Below are 22,859 nucleotides of genomic sequence, written 5' to 3' on the forward strand. Positions count from 1 at the left end.
TGACGTGAATGACACGCCTTCACATTACATGAACAGCAATTTAAAATACATGCTGATGATAGCACAATTAACTCTTCAGTGGCATAATTAATGCCACTGGTGCCGACCCGCGGCTGGGGCCCGGGTTGGCACCACGGAGGCATGAAGTGGGGCATCGACAGCAATGAGGGGTCAGCGATGGCAGCGGTGAAGCCTCGCAACGATGGGGCCTCGGCAGTGGTGAAGCCTCGCTGCGGCTGCAATGCCCATGGTCGACGATCGATGAGAGCGTGGAGGACCACCGTGAGGGGGGAGGGGAAGAACAAAGGAGGACCAGGCATGGGGGGGACCACCATGATGGAGGAGGGGGGTGAACAATGGAAAATGGGGGGGGGGGGGGGGGGGGAGAACAATGGACAATGGAGATCCGGCGTGGGAGAATTGTTGGGGGGGAACAAAAGGGGGAGCTGGCGTGCTTTGTAACTTTGTCAGCGCCGTAGGTGGCTGCTATTAGTATACATTGTGTATGCAAGCAAAGAATTTCACTGTGCCTAGTCACATAGGAAGGATGTCGACAAAATGGAGAGGGTACAGAGGAGATTTACTAGAATGTTGCCTGGGTTTCAGCACTTAGGCTACAGAGAGAGGTTGAACAGGTTGGGTCTTTATTCTTTGGAGCGTAGAAGGTTGAGGGGGGACTTGATAGAGGTTTTTAAAATTTTGAGAGGGACGGACAGAGTTGACGTGGGTAGGCTTTTCCCTTTGAGAGTGGGGAAGATTCCAACAAGGGGACATAGCTTCAGAATTGAGGGACAAAGGTTTAGGGGTAACATGAGGGGGAACTTCTTTACTCAGAGGGTTGTGGCTGTATGGAATGGGCTTCCGGTGGAAGTGGTTGAGGTTGGCTCGATTTTATTATTTAAGAGTAAATTGGATAGGTATATGGATAAGAGGGGATTAGAGGGTTATGGTCTGAGTGCAGGTAGATGAGACTAGGTCAGGGAGAATGGTCGGCGTGGACTGGTAGGGCCGGACAGGCCTGTTTCCATGCTGTAGTTGTTATATGTTTTATGTTGTTATATATGTTACATATGACAATAAAGTATTCCTATTCCAAGTTCTCACTTATGAATGGAATTGCCTATCACTTTTCTTCAGCTCATAATCAGTAGTTTTACTTAATGTAAAAATAAGCCCAGGGTAGAAATGATTTGTCAATTCTAATTTTATACGTGTGGAAAAGGTGCAGAAGTAATATCACGCTTGAGTTTTGTAGCTTGCTGATTTTGGCAGTGGAGTGGGAGGTGAAATCGCATGCTGATGCAAGCCTTAAAGTCTTTCAGCAGGTAAGGAATCTTGCCACTCTCATTCCCAAGGGAATTCCCACATCCACAATCGGTGATCAAGATGATTCCTTTCCCAAATGGGACAAGTGATTTTTTTTTTAAAGGACCAATTGCAGTAAAGGAGTAGCTGCTCCCTTCCTTGTAAATTGGTACCATGCCGCAAAAGAGTTGGATATCTGATAGACAGAGAAGATAGATTCAATGCTGCTGATCTCATGCAACAAAATAATTTAAACATCTGTCAATGCCTCATAAGGTATATAATATCATTCTGTACAACAAAATATTTAACCCTAAAAAAGGGAAATCATCCATGTCTGTGTGTCCACATGGTTTTGAAAGTATTTTATAATTTTACATCATAAATCAGAAAAGCATTTACTTCTAATACAAAATTAAAAACAAAATACTGAAACCAATTCTTTGCTACCATAATTCAAAGAAGAAATAAGCATAAATAGTTTGCTATGCAGTTTATTCAAGCCTTTGATCCTCTCACTGCTCTAGGTACATCTCTTTAATCTGATCTGGGAAGCTAACAAGTCCAACTAGACATCGCTTAAATTTACCCTGACAAGCAAGAGAATAATATCAATTGTATTCTTTTTAGACCATGATCTTAATCTGGAAAAACAAGATTTATGAGGATGTTGCCAGGACTTGAGAGCCTGAGTCCTAGGGGGAGAGGGAGATCATAGAGGTGTACAAGATCATGAGGGGAATAGATTGGGTAAATGCACAGATTCTTTTACCCAGAGTAGGAGAATCAAGAACCAGGAGACATAGGTTTAAGGTGAAGGGGGAAAAAATTAATAGAAACCCGAGGGGCAACCTTTTCCACACAGAGGTTGGCAGGTACAGTACATGGAACGAGCTGCCAGAGGAGGTAGTTGAGGCAGATACTAGAATAACATTTAAAAGACATTTGGACTGGTACATGGATAGGAAAGGTTTAAAGGGATACAGGCCAAATGGTACTAGTGAGGATGAAGCATCTTGGTCAGCAAAGGTACTTTGGGCTGAAGGGCCTGGTTCTGTGCAGTAACTATGATTTCAATGAGAATAATGCACAAAGGACATAGGTAGGAGTAAGTGCCTGGAGGAGCAACAAATTTTGATTCCTTAATTAAGAGAACAAACAGAATTCAGAACTCTTAAAGTAAGATACCAATTGATTATGGATGATTCCTGAATGTATCACACTATGTATCATCTGCTGGATAGCCTACTGAATGAAGGTCATTTGACAATTGCTGTGGGAGCTCAAAGCCCATGTTTTTTCCTGGGTGTCTTTGATACATGGGCTAATGTAATCAATTTTAAAGAAGGTGACTATGTACAGCCAGGATCCATGAAAAAAACCACAAAAACCACAGCATGTCAATTGCTTTTATGTAGAGCGATACATTATGGTCATCCAAGACAGGTCTATAAAACTGAAACAATCTTAAAAATCTGATTATTCTAGATCATAAATTTGCCAGAAAACTCCATAGTTCATGCCTGGATAAATTCCAATATTCCATTACAAACCAACTCCAACAACTGACATACAAAGCTGTGTACACGACATTAACAGCTGCCATCTCCCTCAATGATCTTGTCACTACCATTCTCCTCACAATTAGCGACAGCCAGCCATGCCTACTCTCGTTCAGCTATTCCGAAAATGAGAAGCCGGAATCCAAGTAACTTGAATTAGGCAAAGAACTTTGCTTTAAAGAGTAATTAGACAGTGGTGACTTAGAAATGCTCTCATAGGAAAGAGGTTTGTTAAGAGCATACTTTAAAAAACAGCCTGGTGTACACCCTGATCTCACGAGCAACACAAATAAAATGTTTGTGCTTTTGAAGCAAGTTCTTCCAATTTAAAAAACACCTTGCAGTAACTCGGAAGACTTTTCCTGATAAAACCAAATGTTGCTTTTGTGACAGAGAGGAACTTTCCACAAGGACAACAAATCAGGTGAAAAAACACAGAGCTGCAGATCTGCTTACCTTGCATCAACATCAGGGCAAATGCTGGGTTCTACAATTCAAGATGCAATATCAAAACACTTGCAAATTAAAATCATGTCAAATCTTCTCAGTCATGAACTTTGGAAAGGGAAATTATAGTTGACTAATAATTTTGAGGATTATTCTAATAGAATAATCAGGGAAAACCAGTGAATGCTGAGAGTCGGGAGTTTTATGGTTTTTAATTAGGCCTACACAGGAAGTTCACGAACAAGGTTATAGCATAATGACCTTAAGGTCATATGCTAACGTGGGTTGGCAGTTGATTAACAAATTGAAATCAAAGGATACATGAATGGGTCTTTCTCAGGCTGACAGGTTGCATCAAGCACAACTGTTTTGTCAGTGTTTTGACTGCTGTTATTCATAAGATTGTCAAGGGGGCCATATGCAAGTTTAAGTCTGCTGAAGACAAAGAAAACTAGTGGGAATATAAGATGCAATGACGGTGTAACAAGGCTTCAAGGGGATATAGATAAGCTAAGTGAATGGACAACAACATGGCAGGTTAAGTACAAGGTGCAAATACGCAAGTAGATCCATTTCCATAGGAAAAAAACAAATGCTGAATACTTTGAAATGGTGAGAAATGGGAAACGTTGATATCATATCATATCATATATATACAGCCGGAAACAGGCCTTTTCGGCCCTCCAAGTCCGTGCCGCCCAGCGATCCCCGTACATTAACACTATCCTACACCCACTAGGGACAATTTTTACATTTACCCAGCCAATTAACCTACATACCTGTACGTCTTTGGAGTGTGGGAGGAAACCGAAGATCTCGGAGAAAACCCATGCAGGTCACGGGGAGAACGTACAAACTCCTTACAGTGCAGCACCCGTAGTCAGGATCGAACCTGAGTCTCCGGCGCTGCATTCGCTGTAAAGCAGCAACTCTACCGCTGCGCTACCGTGCCGCCCTTCGAAAGGGACTAGGATGCCCTTGTGCGCAAGTCACTGAAACTAGTTTGCAGGTGCAGCATACAATTAACAAAAGCAATAGAATGTTGGTCTTATTGCAAGAGGAATTGAATGCCCGAATAAAGATTATATAGAGCATTTGTGGGGCCACACCAGGACTGTGCAATGTAATTTTCAAGTCCTCACTTAAAAAGGGATAACATTGCTCTGGAGACAATCCAGTGAACTTTCATTAGATTGGCTCCTGGGATGCAAGTCCATCACACAAGGGGAGATTTGGTAGGCTATACCTCTGTTTAAAGTTTAGAAGAATGCAAGGAGACCTCATTGAAATGTAAACATTCTTAGAGGGAAAGACAAGGTAGATTATTCGGAGAATGTCTCCTCTGGCTCAAGAAATTAGAATATGGGGTCACAGTTTAAAAGTAAATATGTGAACAGTTTATTGACTGAAATAAGGAGCAATTTTGTTTCCAGTCCAAAGGTTGGCGAATCTTTTTTATCCTACAGGTGTGCTACAGCTCTGTCAACAATTGCATTCTAAACAGAGAGCGATGGATTGTGGATACTATAGGAATAAAGGGAAATGGGAAAATGGAATATGGCATTTGATGAGAAAGATCAGGTCATGATTTAGTTGAACAGCAGAACATGGTCGAGGGGCCGAATGGCATATCTTATTTCTTGTGCAATTATGATTTATCTAGCCTACTCAGTTTCAGCTAAGCAAAGGAAAAAAACCCCAATAAAATTCAATGTCGTTGCTAATTTTAATGAAGTAGGGCAGAAGTTAACTTTATTTCAAAACGCAAACTGCTGGAGTCACTTCGGTCAGGCAACATCTGTGGAGGGCAATGAACAATGTTTCATGTTGGGACCCTTCTTCAGTCTAATGATCTGAAATGCCGTCTGTCCATCTTCCTCCATAGATGCTGCCTGATTCGCCGAGTTCTTCCAGCACTTTTTTTGTCCCAGATTCCAGCATCTGCAGTCGCTTGCATCCCACTTTCCTTATTTACCTCCTTCTGAGAGCAGCTGCTGGTCTCTGCATTCTGACTCACTGCTCTTCCTCCTACTCCTCAATCTTCACTCCTAAGGGCAGATGCAAACACAATAAATTTGTTTACAAGCTCTGGGCAATGCTTGTCCTGCAGTTCCAAAAAACCCTCCAGAATATTTGAAGACAGTAAAAGCTAGCAGTGCCATAAATAGGCCTAAACATCTACAAACATTCGACTGATTATACAGAATCTCACAATGCAGATTAGAATCTTTTTAAATAAAGCCCATGTTATTTGCTTCCTGTTATCTCCAAGAACCTGTTGGTCAGTTTTAATATAAACAAATGTAGTGTACCAAATGTTGAATCTGGCAACGGTGAACATGTGAATTTACATATTTATTAGAGTGATCTGAACAACAATGAAGTCTTTTGAGTCAGTATCACATTCTCACAACTTGGTGTAGTTGAGATTTAGCAAATGCAATGTAAAATTTAAAGACTGAATGCTAATTTCATGACTGAAAAAAATAATATATCCCAAATGAATTTTTCCCCATTATTATGCACCTAAAAGGCAAGGTTTACATGCTAGCTGTGTGGCATTAAGAAATTGGGTCAATGCAATGAAACAAAGTTCACTTTCAGGTTTAATCTTGAAACAACATACTTTTAATTGCTTTGTTATTCATAAGATGTCTCCAATGTTTCAGACTGAGGAACAGTCACTTTATAAGATGGTCACTTCATAAAGTATTTTTTTAAATAAAGTAAAGAGAGAAGTGAAGGGCAGGCAAGTGGACATTTTTACAGTATTAAGCGGTTCAAAATAGCATTTCCCACAGATAAAAAGCTCACTATACAATTGTTTCACGTCACTCAGGAAATTTGACCAGACACTTACAAGTGCATCACCAGTTTGGTGCGTTGTAAGGAAATAGGACCACATTCTCCTAGGAATGACAATTGCTGGGCACTCCCAGAATAACTTTTTTTTCCACAGAGGTAGCAGCTAAGCAAGTCAATTACTTCCCTGTCTCCGCAGATGCTGCTTAAGCCTCCGTCGTTTTTGTTGTTTTTTGCTCCAGATCCCAGTATTTGGAGTTTCTTTTGTCTCAATTACTCTCATTCCATTTTCAAATATTCTCCACTGTGTTCCACAGACACTCCATAATTTCCTATCTCCAGGAAGGCCACCTCGACCCAGCCTCTGAGCTGCCACCATCCCCACCCTCTACCTTAATCTTCAAGCTGATTCTGATAGTTCACAAAACACTGCCCAAACCCACATTAATTGTGGTTGCCCCAAGCCCTTGGCACATTGATTCTGTCTGACTGGAGTCCGATTTGCATAACATTCATTTTAATCCCAATCCCCTGAGCCACTTGGTATAATGCCAGTCTCTAATCCTAAATTTCCACTCCATGTCTTCTGCCTTGATCTTAATGCTCCTCTTCCAACATTGCATACAGCGGTTTCAATTCCATTCTTCTTCTGAAAGATTGTGTTCCAATCCAAACCTTCCACAGCCACAGAACGGACCCAATCACATTCTTCAAACCTTCATTCAAATAATTTTGACCAGCACACATTTGGTGTAGAAATTGAGCATCTCCTGGTCAGCAGTGCCTACATCCCAAGGCAATTGTCAGGAGACCATCCTTGCATTGGGGAGCATTGGAATTTATCTGCAATGGTTTATAATGGAAAACCGCAGAATATGGTCACTTCTATATTCTCATTTCAAAACAAAACATACACAGATCTACATTAATAGACAGAATTGTATCATTTGAGGCTAAATTTGAGTTAGTCAAATTTTGATTTCGTACAGCAAGAGAAATTAGATTTAACCAACATCCTGTTTAATGCTTCTGCTGCTTTGTATTTCCATTGAACTTAACTCAAGATACTCAAATTTCTCTACATAACTAGGAAGGTCTCCCATGGTATTGGAAGTATAAACACCACAATACAAAAACAAACAACAAGTTTACCGGTTCAATGTTTTTGTACTTATGAATGAGTACTTGGAAAATCAATTCCAAAGCATTGTTTTTTTCAGGACTCTGCAATTGAAAACCAACTCAACACAGAGTAAATCAGATTTGGAACTATTTCCAGTTCAAGTCATGTCAATCATTTCCAGCCGTACACAAATCACTGAAAGCTGGCAAACAGATGTACCAGCAGAGAAACAGTAGCTCATATTCTGCTCGGGTAGTTACAACCCAATGGTATGAACAATTTTAAGTAATTAAACTATGCAAAACACCTCCCCACCACAAATTCATTCCCCTCCCCCCTTTCCCTGTGCCCCATCTTTCCCCTCTCCCTTTCTCCCCCTCCCCCCACCCACCCCACCCCTCCCCATTAGATCAGATTAGTTTTGTGCATAAACCTACATTCTTACTGCCTGAAATCATAGAAAATAGGTGCAGGAGGGCATTAGGCTCTTCGAGCCAGCACCGCCATTCATTGTGATCATGGCTGATCATCCACAATCAGTAACCTGTGCCTGCCTTCTCCCCATAATCCCTTGATTCCACTAGCTGCTAGAGCTCTATCTAACTCTCTTTTAAATTTATCCAGTGAATTGGCATCCACTGCCTTCTGTGGCAGAGAATTCCACAAATTCACAACTCTCTGGGTGAAATGGTTTCTTCTCATCTCAGTTTTAAATGGCCTCCCCTTTTTTCTTAGAATGTGGCCCCTGGTTCTGGACTCCCCCAACATTGGGAACATTTTTCCTGCATCTAGCTTGACCAATTCTTTTATAATTTTACATGTCTCTACAAGATCCCCTCTCATCCTTCTAAACTCCAGTGAATTCAAGCCCAGTCTTTCCAATCTTTCCTCATATGACAGTCCCACCATCCCAGGGAATAACCTCACGAACCTACGCTGCACTGCCTCAATAGCAAGGATGTCCTTCCTCAAAGTAGGAGACCAAAACTGCACACAATATTCCAGATGTGGTCTCACCAGGGCCCCTATACAACTGCAGAAGGACCTCTTTGCTCCTCTCGTTATGAAGGCCAACATGCCATTAGCTTTCTTCACTGCCTGCTGTACCTGTATGCTTACTTTCAGTAACTGATGTTCAAGGACACCCAGGTCTCGTTGCAGTTCCCCTTTACCTAATCTGACACCATTGAGATAAGAATCTGCCTCTTTGTTTTTGCTGCCAAAGTAGATAACCTCGCATTCATCTACATTATACTGCATCTACCATGCATTTGCCCAATCACAACCTGTCCAAGTCACCCTGCAACCTCTTAACATCCTCTTTGCAGTTCACACTGCCACCCAGCTTTGCGTCATCTGCAAACTTGTTAGTTTTACTTCTAATTCCATCATCCAAATCATTAATATATATTGTAAATAGTTGCGGCCCCAGCACCGAGCCTTGCGGCACTCCACTCGCCACTGCCTGCCATTCTGAAAAGGACCCGTCTATTCCTATTCTTTGCTTCCTGTCTGCCAACCAATTCTCTATCCATGTTAATACCCTACCCCCAATACCATGTGCTCTAATTTTGCTCACCAATCTCCCGTGTGGGATCTTATCAAAAGCTTTCTGAAAGTCTAGATACACTACATTCACTGGCTCTCCTTCATCCATTTTACTTGTCACATCCTCAAAATTCCAGAAGATTAGTCAAGCAGAATTTCCCCTTCATAAATCCATGCTGACTTGGACCAATCATTTTACGGCTACCCAAATGCACAGTTATTACCTCTTTATTAATTGACTCCAGCATCTTCCCCACCACCGATGTCAGGCTAACTGGTCTATAATTCCATGTTTTCTCTCTCGCTCCTTTCTTGAAAAGTGGGATAACATTAGCTACCCTCCAATCCACAAGAACTGATCTTGAATCTATTGAACATTGGAAAATGATCACCAATGCATCCACGATTTCTAGAGCCAGCTCCTTGAGTACCCTGGGATGCAGACCATCAGGCCCTGGAGATTTATCAGCCTTCAGTCCCATCAGTTTACCCAATATTATTTATCACCTAATGCAAATTTCTTTCAGTTCCTGCCTCCCTAGATCCTCCGTCCTCTAGTACACCTGGGAGATTGTTTGTGTCTTCCTTAGTGAAGACAGATCCAAAGTACCTGTTCAACTCCTTGTTACCCATAATAATTTCATCCATTTCTGCTTCAAGGGACCCACATTTGTCTTTACTAATCTTTGTCTTAACATATCTAAAGAAGCTTTTACTGTCCTTCTTAATATTATTGGCCAGCTTCTCCTCGTATTTCATCTTTTCAGCCCATATTGCCCGTTTTGTTACCTTCTGTTGTCTTTTGAAAGTTACCCAATCCTCTGGCTTCCCGCTACTCTTTGCTATGTTATACATCTTTTCTTTTTGTTTTATTCCAACCGTAACTTCCCTTGTCAGCCACAGTTGCCTCTTACTCCCCTTAGAATCTTTCTTCCTCTTTGGAATGAAATGATCCTGCATCTTCTGGATTATGTTCAGAAATTCCTGCCATTGCTGTTCCACCATCATTCCTGCTAGGATCCTTTTCCAGTCGACCTTGGCCAACTCCTCTCTAATGCCTTCAGTCCCTTTTGTTCAACTGCAGCACTGACACTTCTGATTTAACCTTCTCCCTCCCAATTTGCAGATTAAAACTAATCATATTATGGTCACTACCACCAAGTGGTTCCATTACCTTGAGTTCCCTTATTAAATCTGATTCATTGGACAACACTAAATCCATAATTGCCTTCTCTCTGGTTGGCTCCAGTACAAGCTGCTCTAAGAATCCATCTCGGAGGCTCTCTACAAACTCCCTTTCTTGGGATCCAGAACCAACCTGATTTTCCCAGTCTACCTGCATATTGAAATCCCCCATAACCACAGTGACATGCCAGTTTTAACTCCTGCTGTAACTTACAAACTATATCCGGGCTACTGTTTGGGGGCCTGTAGATAATGCCCATTAGTGTCGTCTTACCTTTACAATTCCACAACTCTATCCACAGTGACTCTACATCGTCAGTCCCTATGTCAACCCTCGTAAGGGACTGAATTTCATTTCTCACCAACAGAGCTACCCCACCCCCTCTGCCCACCAGCCTGTCCTTTCTACATAACCCTGAATATTCAGTTCCTAGTCTAAATCCTCCTGCAGCCCCGTCTCTGTAATCCCCATAATGTCATATCTACCAATCTCTAACTGAGCCTCAAGCTCATCCATTTTACTTCCTATACTTCGCGTATACATATATAATACTTTTAATCCACTGCTCATCTCACCTTTCACATCGATTCCTTTTACATGTTGGGGTAATTTCAATTTTTGTACAGCTGCAAAGTGCAATTTGAAACATTTCTATCAGCTACAATAAAATGTTAGGAAACCAGCTTTCAGCAGGAAGCTATTATTAGTGGAAAATAATTTAACGGAGAAGATACATCTCAATACTATAATTTCCTAGGTTTCATAATGAAGTTGTTTGATTGTGACGGTGATGGAATACTTGACTTGAAATGGATTCTTAAAGTGAGAAAATACTTAAGATAAAATGTGTAGAATTTGTCATTAATGGGGAGAAGCATTTGACGAAAGTGCTGTTGGATAATTGCGTGAGCAATGCTGAAACCCTGTCCCCAAACTATATTCCCAACAAGTCAATTTACTGTAGCAAATCTCTAGATAAAGATTATACATTGTGCTGAAAGGAAAGCAACCTAAAAGTAACACTCTGAATTTTCTGTCTAACCTCGGTATTTTCTGCTTTTAAAAAAATAAAGACAGTGCTGACTGCTAAAGTACAAAATCCTACAAATCATATTTGATTCCCAGGCAGCATTGAATTAGCTGAGCTTGCTTGAAGCAGCAGTTGGAGTGCTATAATTAGCTTAACACTTCTGGGCAAGCCACACAAAAAAAAACCAGACAGGATTGCTAATGCCTGATTACTCATCAGTAACCTCTACAGGAAATGTATGGATGGGGACAAAATTGAATTGGAATTGGTACCTTAAGTCATATACTTTTCTGACAAATCTCAACACCCAACATGTTAACATTTGTTTGGATGGTTCCAGTGGACAGAATCAGTAATAGCCAACACATCAGGGAAGCAGAGAGAAAAGTAAGCAGTGGAGGAATGGAGAGCAATCCAAAGCTCATGTGTCATATCAACCCACATATTATCTGCTGCATTTGAAGTAGTGGTATATTTTGGATGTTTAAATTTCAATATATAAAACATAACAATGCAAAACAAAATGTTATAAAACATTTGGAAAGATCCTAGAGAGCAAGGCAAGTGGGTTAGCAAGAGGAAAAAGAGGTATGTAATTTTCAACATCAGTGGCACCAGCTGCAACTTAAAGTTGATCATTCAGTATTCAGTGTCCAATGAGGCATAACGCTAACTAGCTGGCTGAAGTTCCCCAGGAGGCCCAGGAGCGGTTGTAGGCGGTTGGAGCAGCGTCCGGGCGGTAGGTTTAAAAACCGAGCGCGGGGCTTTGTTCTCACAGAGGCCCAGGAGCGGTTGGAGGCGGTTGGAGCAGCGTCCGGGCGGTAGGTTTAAAAACCAAGCGCAGGGCTTTGTTCTCACAGAGGCCCAGGAGCGGTTGGAGGCGGTTGGAGCAGCGTCCGGGCGGTAGGTTTAAAAACCGAGCACGGGGCTTTGTTCTCACAGAGGCCCAGGAGCGGTTGGAGGCGGTTGGAGCAGCGTTGGTGTAAAAACGTTCCCTCACACTTCAAAAGAAGTGGTCTGGAGGAAGCCGCTGATTGGTGGAAGCAGACTAGAGGAAGCAGCTGATTGGTCGAAACCCCGGGGTTGTATTTCTGATTTTTGTTTGTACTTTTAGTTAAGGGTTCAGTGAGTTCAGGGTTCAGTGAGTTAAGGGTTCAGTGAGTTAAGGGTTCAGTGCTTTTTAGTAAAGGTACAGTTTAAAGGATTAAGAGGGATTAGATTTAATTTGGGGGCAAGACATGTCAGGTGAGATCGGCCCCGTGGAATGCTCATCCTGCAACATGTGGGAGATCAGGGATATTGTCGGTGTCCCTGATGACTACGTGTGCAGGAAATGTGTCCAGCTGCAGATCCTGGCAGACCGCATTGAACGGTTGGAGCTGTGGTTGGACTCATTCTGGAGCATCCACGATGCTGAGAAGGTCGTGGATAGCACGTACAGTGAGTTGGCCACACCGCAGGTAAAAGATAAGCGGACAGAAAGGAAACGGGTGGCCACTAGCCAGCGTAGCAGCAGGCAGGTAGTGCAGGAGTCCCCTGCGGTCATCGCCCTCCTAAACAGATATGCCATTTTGGATACTGTTGGGGGAGATGGCTCATCAGGGGAAGGCAGCAGCAGCCAAGTTCATGGCACCGTAGGTGGCTCTGCGGCAAAGGAAGGGAGGAAAAAGAGTGGAAGGGCTATAGTGATAGGGGATTCAATTGTACGGGGAATAGATAGGCGTTTCTGCGGCCGCAAACAAGACTCCAGGATGGTATGTTGCCTCCCTGGTGCAAGGGTCAGGGATGTCTCAGAGCGGCTGCAGGACATTCTGGAGGGGGAGGGTGAACAGCCAGTTGTCGTGGTGCACATTGGCACCAACGATATAGGTACAAAACGGGATGAGGTCCTACAAGGTGAATTTAGGGAGCTAGGAGATAAACTTAAAAGTAGGACCTCAAAGGTAATAATCTCTGGATCACTACCAGTGCCACGTGCTAGTCAGAGTAGAAATAGGAGGATATTACAGATGAATACATGGCTTGAAAAATGGTGCAAGGGGGAGGGATTCAAATTTCTAGGACATTGGAACCAGTTCTGGGGGAGGTGGGACCAGTACAAACAGGACGGTCTGCACCTGGGCTGGAATGGAACCAATGTCCTTGGGGGAGTGTTTGCTAGTGCTGTCGGGGAGGATTTAAACTAATATGGCAGGGGGATGGGAACAAGAGCAGAGAGACAGAGGGGTATAAAGTGAGGGTAGAAACAATAGGTAACAAGGTGAAAAGTAAAAGTGGCAGGCAGACAAATCCAGGGCAAAGATCAAAAAGGACCACTTTGCAACATAATTATATAAGGGGCAAGAGTGTTATAAAAACAAGCCTGAAGGCATTGTGTCTCAATGCAAGGAGTATTCGGAATAAGGTGGTTGAATTAAATGTGGAGATAGTTATTAATGATTATGATATAGTTGGGATTACGGAGACATGGCTCCAGGGTGACCAGGGCTGGGAGCTCAACATCCAGGGATATTCTATATTCAGGCGGGATAGACAGAAAGGAAAAGGAGGTGGGGTAGCGTTGCTGGTTAGAGAGGAGATTAACACAATGGAAAGGAAGGTCATTAGCTCGGAGGATGTGGAATCGATATGGGTAGAGCTGCGAAACACTAAGGGGCAGAAAATGCTAGTGGGAGTTGTGTACAGGCCACCTAACAGCAGTAGTGAGGTTGGGGATGGCATTAAGCAGGAAATTAGAAATGCATGCACCAGGTGCAGCAGTTATAATGGGTGACTTCAATCTACATATAGATTGGGTGAACCAAATTGGCAGGGGTGCTGAGGAAGAGGATTTCTTGGAATGTTTGCGAGATGGTTTTCTAAACCAACATGTCGAGGAACCAACGAGAGAGCAGGCCATTCTAGACTGGGTATTGAGTAATGAGGAAGGGTTAGTTAGCAGTCTGGTTGTGCGAGGCCCCTTGGGCAAGAGTGATCATAATATGGTGGAGTTCTTCATTAGGATGGAGAGTGACAAAGTCAATACAGAAACAAGTGTTCTGAACTTAAAGAAAGGTAACTTTGAGGGTATGAGGCATGAATTGTCCAAGATAGACTGGCAATTAATGCTGAAAGGGTTGACGGTGGACATGCAATGGAAGGCATTTAAAGGTCGCATGGATGAACTACAGCAAGTGTTCATCTCAGTTTGGCAAAAGAACAAACCAGGAAAGGTAGTGCATCCGTGGCTAACAAGGGAAATCAAGGATTGTATTAAAACAAAAGATGAAGCATACAGATTAGCCCAAAAAAGTAGCATACCAGAGGACTGGGAGAAATTCAGAGTCCAGCAGAGGAGGACAAAGGGCTTAATTAGGAAAGGGAAAATAGATTATGAGGGAAATCTGGCAAGGAACATAAAAACTGACTGCAAAAGCTTTTATAGATATGTGAAGAGAAAAAGATTAGTTAAGACAAATGTAGGTCCCTTGCAGTCGGAAACAGGTGAATTGATCATAGGGAACAAGGAGATGGCAGACCAATTGAACAAATACTTTGGTTCTGTCTTGACTAAGTTGAGGCCAGTTCATTGGCTATATTTAAGAGGGAGTTAGATGTGGCCCTTGTGGCTAAAGGGATCAGGGGGTATGGAGAGAAGGCAGGTACAGGTTACTGAGCTGGATGATCAGCCATGATCATATTGAATGGCGGTGCAGGCTCGAAGGGCCGAATGGCCTACTCCTGCACCTATTTTCTATGTTTCTATGTTTCTATGTTTTCCTTGCACCATGTAAGCAAATTGGCAACTCACCATTTCATCCAACATACCCGAGATATTTTAAATTAGAAAATTAAATCTATTTGAGCAGCTGCTTGTTTGAACAATGTACACTGTTAATGCCACAAATCAACTTTAAATGGAGAATTCTCCTAAAAATGACATGAAATGTGAATTTAAATATTTAATCATTTAATTTGCTCAGAAGGCAGGATTTTTAAGCAATGCATCAAGAAGCCCTGAGGGGGATGATCCAGGGAGTGGCCCAATCCCCGGGTACCGCCACAGGACCCCCCCCCCCCAAGAACCAGAGGCACGAAACGCGGTGGAGACGCGGCACCGATCTGCGGATCATCGTCAGACATCGGAGGAACGTCTAGTGCGTCGAGGGCCAGCTGACGGGCCATCCAGAGTTCATCGGCGTGCTTGCCCACCATGCAGAGTTCATCGGCGTGCTTGCCCATCGGCGTGCATGTCGGTAAACGGGTCGTTGGTGAGCTGCCGGCAGCTGCTGCAGGTAAGTGTGTTTACATAAAAAGCAGGGCTCGTGGTCGCCCATCAGGGCCAGCATATCGCCCAGCAGAACCGACGGGCGGTGGTCACCCAGGCCAGTCATCCATAGGATGGGCGGCACGGTAGCGCAGCGGTAGAGTTGCTGCTTTACAGCGAATGCAGCGCCGGAGACGCAGGTTCGATCCTGACTACGGGTGCTGCACTGTAAGGAGTTTGTACGTTCTCCCCGTGACCTGCGTGGGTTTTCTCCGAGATCTTCGGTTTCCTCCCACACGCCAAAGACGTACAGGTATGTAGGTTAATTGGCTGGGTAAAATGTAAAAATTGTCCCTAGTGGGTGTAGGATAGTCTTAATGTGCGGGGATCGCTGGGCGGCACGGACTTGGTGGGCCGAAAAGGCCTGTTTCCGGCTGTTTATATATGATATGATGATATGATATGATGATCTGGGTCGCCTGCTCGGCCTCGCTGAGGCTGAACTTCCTTAGAAAGGCTTTGAGGCCCTCATACTTATTACCCGCCGGGGGGGGTGGGGGGGCGGAGGAAAGGTTTGACCCGTCGCGCAGTGGCCTGGTCGAGGGCGCCGATAACGTAAAAGTACTTGGTTGCATCAGCTGTCACTCCCCGCAGTGCAAACTGCGCCTCGGCCTGGTCAAACCAGAAATCAGGGTCGTCGGTCCAAAGGGGAGGCAGCTTCAACGCCACGGCGTGGAGAGCGGCGCGGTCGGCAGTGTTCACGGGGTGGGGTCCGGCAGGGTCCAGAGGCGGCTGACCGGCAGGGTCCAGAGGCGGCTGACCGGCAGGGTCCAGAGGCGGCTGACCGGCAGGGTCCAGAGGAGGCTGACCGGCAGGGTCCAGAGGAGGCTGACCGGCAGGGTCCAGAGGAGGCTGACCGGCAGGGCCGGGTAGTGCGTGTTGAGGAACGTTCGGGTCCATCGCGACTTGCGAGGAAATGTCGAGGGTCACCAGTGTAGTGGGTCTGCACGCAGTAAGAATCAGGCAAGACGCCAGGTAGGTATTAACAGTAATTTTAATGCAGCACCAGAACATCCACACTCTCTTCAGTCTCAAGCACGAGTTATCTCTAGCCCCTTCAGGCAAACCATGTAGCACTAGTCCCTTCACCAGCCCTGTCCAACCCGTGCCGAGGGGGATGATCCAGGGAGTGGCCTAGTCCCCGGGTACTGCCACAATATATTTATTTTGACTCTTAAACAGGAAGTTGGTATAATGTAGTAATGTAACCAACTCTAACATATATTGTATACACAGATGTAGTGAGTTTATTTATTTATATTTAACGTGGTGTTTCACGTCATGAATCAGCTACCGGTAGTTCAGCAGCGTATGCATGAGGCTATTTGCCTTAGATTAAGCTTATTTGGATAATGCATTGTGTTAATAAAAAGGAAAATAATCTTACCACCACCATTATACGAGAAACATTTTATTTTGTTGCTCAACAGGCATGTTGTTTTTTCTTAAATGACAATAATAAATAGAAGTATTGATGTACGATTTAATAAAATAATTTTCAATTCATGGTTTTGATTGTCAAAATTATTAAAAGGAACAGAATTAAAAGACTTGCAGAAAATGTGAAAACATAAGTGAAATTAAACTGAAGTAACTAATAGACAGTTATATTGAAAATTAAAAAAGCTAAAAAAGCAAAAAATGCTATTTGTCATACATACTTCTGCAAAGGCGAGGGTAGGGGTTAAGCTGATTAATATCGGTCTTTTCATCTCTCGTCCTTATCCAATCATCTATCTATCAAATCCCTCCCACCCCCTCACCTTATCTACTATTACCTGTCAGGCGTTGTCCTGCTCCTACTCTCTCTCCCCCCCCCCATAATCTCAAGAAAGCTCCAAGCCCGAAACATCACCTATCCATATTTTCCAGAGATGTTGCCTGACCAACTGAGACATGAATCCAGCACGGTGTCTTTTTTTTTTTGCAAGCCAGCATCTGCAGTTCCTTGTTTCTACAGCTGATTAACAGATTGTTAATTCAGAAATTCTTTCAGAAACCCACATACTTCTTTCAGGAGTATCAAATTAAACTATTTGAGCTTCCCATAGAGAAGAAATATCAGTTATGAATACACAAAACCTCAATGATGCATTCCTATTTCCCTAATGACTTGTGAAATATTTTGAAGCAAACCTCATCAAAAGCGAGTTATGATCGAGTACAAAAAGTCTATTGAGACAGTTCCATGCTGCTGTCAACACTGATGGCTCAGTAATTCAGTTGCAGAAAATGATGCATTGCCAGCTGTTTTGTTGCAATTCTTCCAAAAGGTGACAGATACACACAATAGCATATTCTTACTTGGTCTGAATTATCACTTGCAAATAGTTTGTCAAAATTAAATCATACTTGTAGGGTTTATTTTATATACAAACATTTTGGGCTATCAAATTAGAAGAATCTGTTGTGCAAACATTTCTCATGGTGCAAATTCTTATTATGTATTTGTTTAGATGCTTTTCAATGTAAAATGTTCTTCAACAAGAGGCCCATGTAACAATTCCAGTGGCGTTGAGATCACATATCAGAGTTCAACTTCTGTTGCAATCATATGGCAAAATGCCAAGAGATTGCAGCTACTGTCTGTTACTGCAATCTTTTCAGACTTCCTTTTTTCCTCATCCAATATACATGACAGATGATATACTGGTTCAATGTTGTTCTGTCTGTTGCTTTAGCAAAGTATTTAACAGTCTTTCATGGCATCTTTTTTTAAAATTGTATTCGTCCAGCAGATGTAGACATTGCTGACAATTCTGCCATACATTGTTCATCTTTCAATGGTCCTGCACTGAGGTGGCCGCTAAAAGTTAACTACTTTGGCACATCTGGAGTCACATTTTGTTGAGACTAGGTAAGGATAATAGATTCCTTCTCTTAGACATTAGTGATATAATGGATTTTTATGACAACCCAATATAGTTTCTTGGTTGCCAATCCCGGGAATGACATCAAACGATTTCTGCAATTCCCCAATTATTAAACTGAGATTTATATCTTACATCTCTGAATCAATGGTCTAAAACACTGACCGTTAATCCACTATTTATTGTTTATTTTTATTGCCATTAGGGATTTCTAGCCAAGTTTAAATATGGTATTCAGTTGCAAAACTTCACAAATCAATTAAACTTGGTCAATATATAAAATGCTAAATGTGTAATGTATGGCACTGCAGCTAAAGATGTTAATTAGCATCTGCATTTTTTACCAATCCAGATGAAACTTTGTTAGTTATCAGCAAGTTATTGTTCAAAAACTCAAATTTAGGAAAGCAATAATCTCTGCAAATAATGGCTGATATTATCTGCCACTTTCTGAATTAACATAAATGAACACTGAGAAAATACTATCTTCAATCATTACAAGAGCTTTTGAAATGAAAGCTACTGAGAAATTCCACTGTACTCTAATCAGCTGCAACAGCATCTACTGTGTGGAACAATAACTATTTTTGGTGTTTATCAGCATGCTTGGGCACGTTACTGGGATTGAATAATACCCCAGGAGGAAGAAGGAGGAAGCAATAATCCAGAAATGCTCGTGACAATTTCAGAAATAATGCCTTGTAATGATTTAAAGTTAGAATGCCCAATAATTTTAAATACACAAAAAAAGTTCAAATCTCAACTACATTTTGAAAAATTATATATACAGGTGTCACTATTGAGGGCAAGGAGAAAAACAAAACTTTGTTGACAAGTTTAAATTGCTTTATATTCATAAACCTTCTCAAATACCTTCTCGCTGAAGATATTGACCCTTGATGTTTAATACTTCAATGAATTTAAAATATAAATGCAGTAGGAAAGCCCGATTTAAAAGCATTGTTCCACTTCTATTAAAATCCCTCTTCCTGCAAATGTCATGATTTACATTGAATTGGTACAGATAGACAATTTTTCCCCAATTTAGTTGTGCCAGAAAGGAAATTGGTGATCCTTGATAAAAAGATTCTAAATGAACAAAAGTTTATTATTATGCACAGGGTCTGAATTTAAGCGCACAAATGCTTGATGCCCTGGGAAATGCAGCTTTGCTCAGTTCGTGATATGATCTGTAGCAATTAATACTTTGTTATTTCATGGCAGAAGTATAATCAGATGACCGACTCTGCCTACGTGCTAATTTATACTTCTATAAACATGGAGAGAAGTCACATTTGGAAGCGGTCCAGAGACTGAAAGAAAATACATGGCAAGAGAATGTTAATTTATAGAAGATTTTTGGAAACAAAAGTGATCGTGCCCAAAAAGGAACCAATTTACAGAGTTATCAAAAGGCCAATGCTTTGCAAAAAGGTTGCCTGCATGGGTAAAGTGCTATTTTTGTATTGCTTACAAAATATGTAAATACAACATGATTCTTTAAGGAAAATAACCTTTGAATTGTATACTCCTGCAGATAGTTGACATATTGAGCTTCTTGAATCTTTCAAATGAGCACACCAATAATTCACATTCGTAGAACATATTTATATGCTTCGTCACAGTCCAATTTGTGGGTCATTGTTTACAAATGCTGTTTTCCTTTTCTTCCATTTTGATAGTATTATTTAAAAAGCTGTACATTAGGAATTAAAAACAGGTGGTTTGTTCTGTTTCATGATGTATACTTACTGGTTACTAAAGTGGGTGATATAGACAGTGAAGATGGTTATCAAAAATTACAGCAAGGTCTTGATCAGCTGGGCAAGTGGATGGAAGAATGACTAATGGAGCTTAATGCAGATAAATGTAAGGCGTAGCATTTTGGGAAGTCAAACCAGGGCAAGACCTTCTCAGTGGTAGGGCTTGGGGGGTGTTATAGAGCGGAGGAGAATCAAGGAGTACAGTTACATAGTTCCCTAAAAGTCATGTCATGAGTAGATGGGTTGGTAAAAAGGGCTTTTGGTGCATAGGCCTTCATCAATCCGGGTATTAAGTGCAGAAGTTGGGATGGCGTTTTCCCCAAAATTAATACAAATGAACAATGAGAATAGATTATAATCAATCCCGAAACGAGCTTTAAGTGAAAGGTACTGAAAAATTCCATTGTATTCCAAAGGGATTTACAATGTGGAATCATTCCACAAGATAAAGGTGAGGCCACATTTGGAGTACTGTGTTCAGTGGTGGTCATTCTGCTAAAGTGTGGGTGTCATTAAGCTGGAAAGAGTACAGAGAAGATTTACAAGGAAGGTGCCAGGACTCGAGGGTCTGAGCTATAGGGAGAGATTGGGATAGTGCTAGGACACGATTCCTTGGAGTGCAGGAGGCCAAGGGGTGATCTTTTAGGGGCACATAAAATCATGAAGAAAAATTATTCTGTCAGGCAGCATCTCAGGAGAGAAGGAATGGGTGACGTTTCGGGTCGAGACTCTTCTTCAGACTTGTCACCCATTCCTTCTCTCCCGAGATGCTGCCTGACCTGCCGAGTTACTCCAGCATTTTGTGAAATAAATGCCTTCGATTTGTACCAGCATCTGCAGTTATTTTCTTACATCTACCCTATGTATGCCTCTCATAATTTTATATCCTTCTAATCAGATCTCGCCTCAATCGATCATCTTTATTATCTCGACAATAAACTCGATCGTTAGTAAGAGATGACTTGCTGTGCACAGAGCCATGCTGGTTGTCCTTAATTAACCCATACCCTTCCAAATGGAAGTAAATCCTTTTCTGAAGAGTCCTCTCCAATAGTTTCACTACCATTGTTGCGAGGCTAACTGGCCTATAACGTCCTGGATTATTTCCACTTCCCCTTCTTAAAGGAACAACATTGTCTATTCTCCAGTCCTCACCTCTGCCTAGAGAAATCGTGAAGATCTTCAACAAGCTTTGTACAATCTAGTTTCTTGCCTTTCTTGATACCCTGGAATAGATCCCATCAAGCCCAGGGGATGTATCTGCCTCAATGTTCTTCAAGAGCCATAACACCACTTCCTTCTTGATCTCAAACTGCCCTTGTATGTTAGTATTCTCAACACCAAGCACAAATTCCCTCCTTTATCCATGAATTCCCTCTTTTATCCTTGATAAATGCTAAACACCAGTAGACTTCAATGCTTAACCTTGCATTAGTATTAGCCGCAATTATTTATGCCGTGTTAAATGATGCTGGCATCTTTCGAGTCAACTGCACTTGATGATTTTGTCAAGCAGAAATTAATTACAGAATTGCATAACCTGTGCCAAGTTATGCAAATCTTAATGCAAGCATACTGTATTACAACTTAATTCCTATAGTAATACAAAAACTGGCAAAAGGTTTACATAATTGGCATAGATTATGCAGCATACTCCAAAGACAACGTATTGCAAGTGCAAAGTGTATAGTGTAAGGGAAATTAAGAGATTGTACTGAATTGCATTCAACTTTTATACGTGGTGTAACATATAAAGCCAGAGTGCTAGAGTAAGTTGGTGATTCAGACAGTATCTCTGGTGAACATGAATAAGTGACGTTTCAGGTCAAGACCTTTATTCAGACAAATTGCAGTGGGGGGGAATAGAAAACTGGATATAACCAGACACTGAATTCCTACAGTAGTCTTCAATGTTTCGCATTAGTTGTGTGTTAGCTATTGTTGTAAAATGATGCTCGTAAAAAAGCAATTTTCTATTCCCCTTCACATGACAAAACTGAAGCAAAAATTAAATATATTCTGTTCACAATTGAAACATACTTTAGCTGTGATGCAACAGGATTGCATAATTGTGCACATAATTTGGATTGGCTATGCAAGATGTTCCAAACGCAAGTTAATACTAGCATGTTCCATAAAATTGAATTTTTAGTGGATTGTACTTTCTTGATGTTAAGAAAGAACTGGGCTGTTCATGTGTTACATTAAATTACAATGGAGAGGAAATACAAGGTTGTTGCATTTGTTGTCACTAATTATGCATAAACATTGAAATATTATTGATATTTGTCGTTATTATGTCCAGATTCCTGTGAAACAAAAAGATTGTGATATTTATGCAGTCTCACAAACTGAAATTAGTTCTTATTGTATTTTACTACTGAAATTTTGGAATAGGTTGGCATTCGAATAGGAATCCAGGTAATGTTATTGGAATCTTAGGAAAGGGAAATAGGAGATAAGAGCATAGGCTCGCAGAGACATGGAGTGGAACTCTGTTCTTTCTGAACGCACAAAATAAACAAACATCTTTTCAGCTTCTTCTTGCATTGCCCCTCTTTCTCAATGGATTTGTGCACAGGACCAAATTGAAATTGCAATCTGGTCCTGACAGGAGAGCCAGACAAACATAACTCTGGGTATATGCCAACTCTGGGTAGCTATTTTTGCCGGTTGCTCAAATCACTGGGCACTCAAACAACAGAGGCATTTTGACTGCCCGCCTATCCAGTTTCAGCCTTCCATTGGGCAGCGCTGGTTACATATGGACTGTTTACATTCCACACATGATCTGGCAGTTGTTTAACAAAACAACCCACCTTGCAGCACCAATTCATTTGTGGCTAATTGGGAGCAGGAATTCTAACAAATCTGCCTAATTCAAACCAAATTAAGTCTCAAAATGCTTTTAATTTCA

At 41.8% G+C, this 22,859-nt stretch overlaps 1 protein-coding gene across 5 annotated transcripts in view; it reads right to left on the minus strand.

Moving 5' to 3' along the window:
* Positions 1-22,859, minus strand: part of klhl29 (kelch like family member 29) — a 303,479-nt gene that overhangs the window by 257,394 nt on the left and 23,226 nt on the right. For 2 of the 5 annotated variants that reach the window (XM_078399310.1, XM_078399306.1), the window contains exon 2: positions 5,290-5,362. The exons of the other annotated variants lie outside the window; for them this stretch is intronic. The gene's annotated coding sequence lies outside the window, so the exon portion shown is untranslated. The remainder of the gene's footprint in view (positions 1-5,289; positions 5,363-22,859) is intronic. 5 annotated transcript variants of the gene reach the window in all.

This window comes from Rhinoraja longicauda, chromosome 5 (genome assembly GCF_053455715.1).
Source record: "Rhinoraja longicauda isolate Sanriku21f chromosome 5, sRhiLon1.1, whole genome shotgun sequence".
Taxonomy (NCBI): Eukaryota; Metazoa; Chordata; class Chondrichthyes; order Rajiformes; family Arhynchobatidae; genus Rhinoraja; species Rhinoraja longicauda.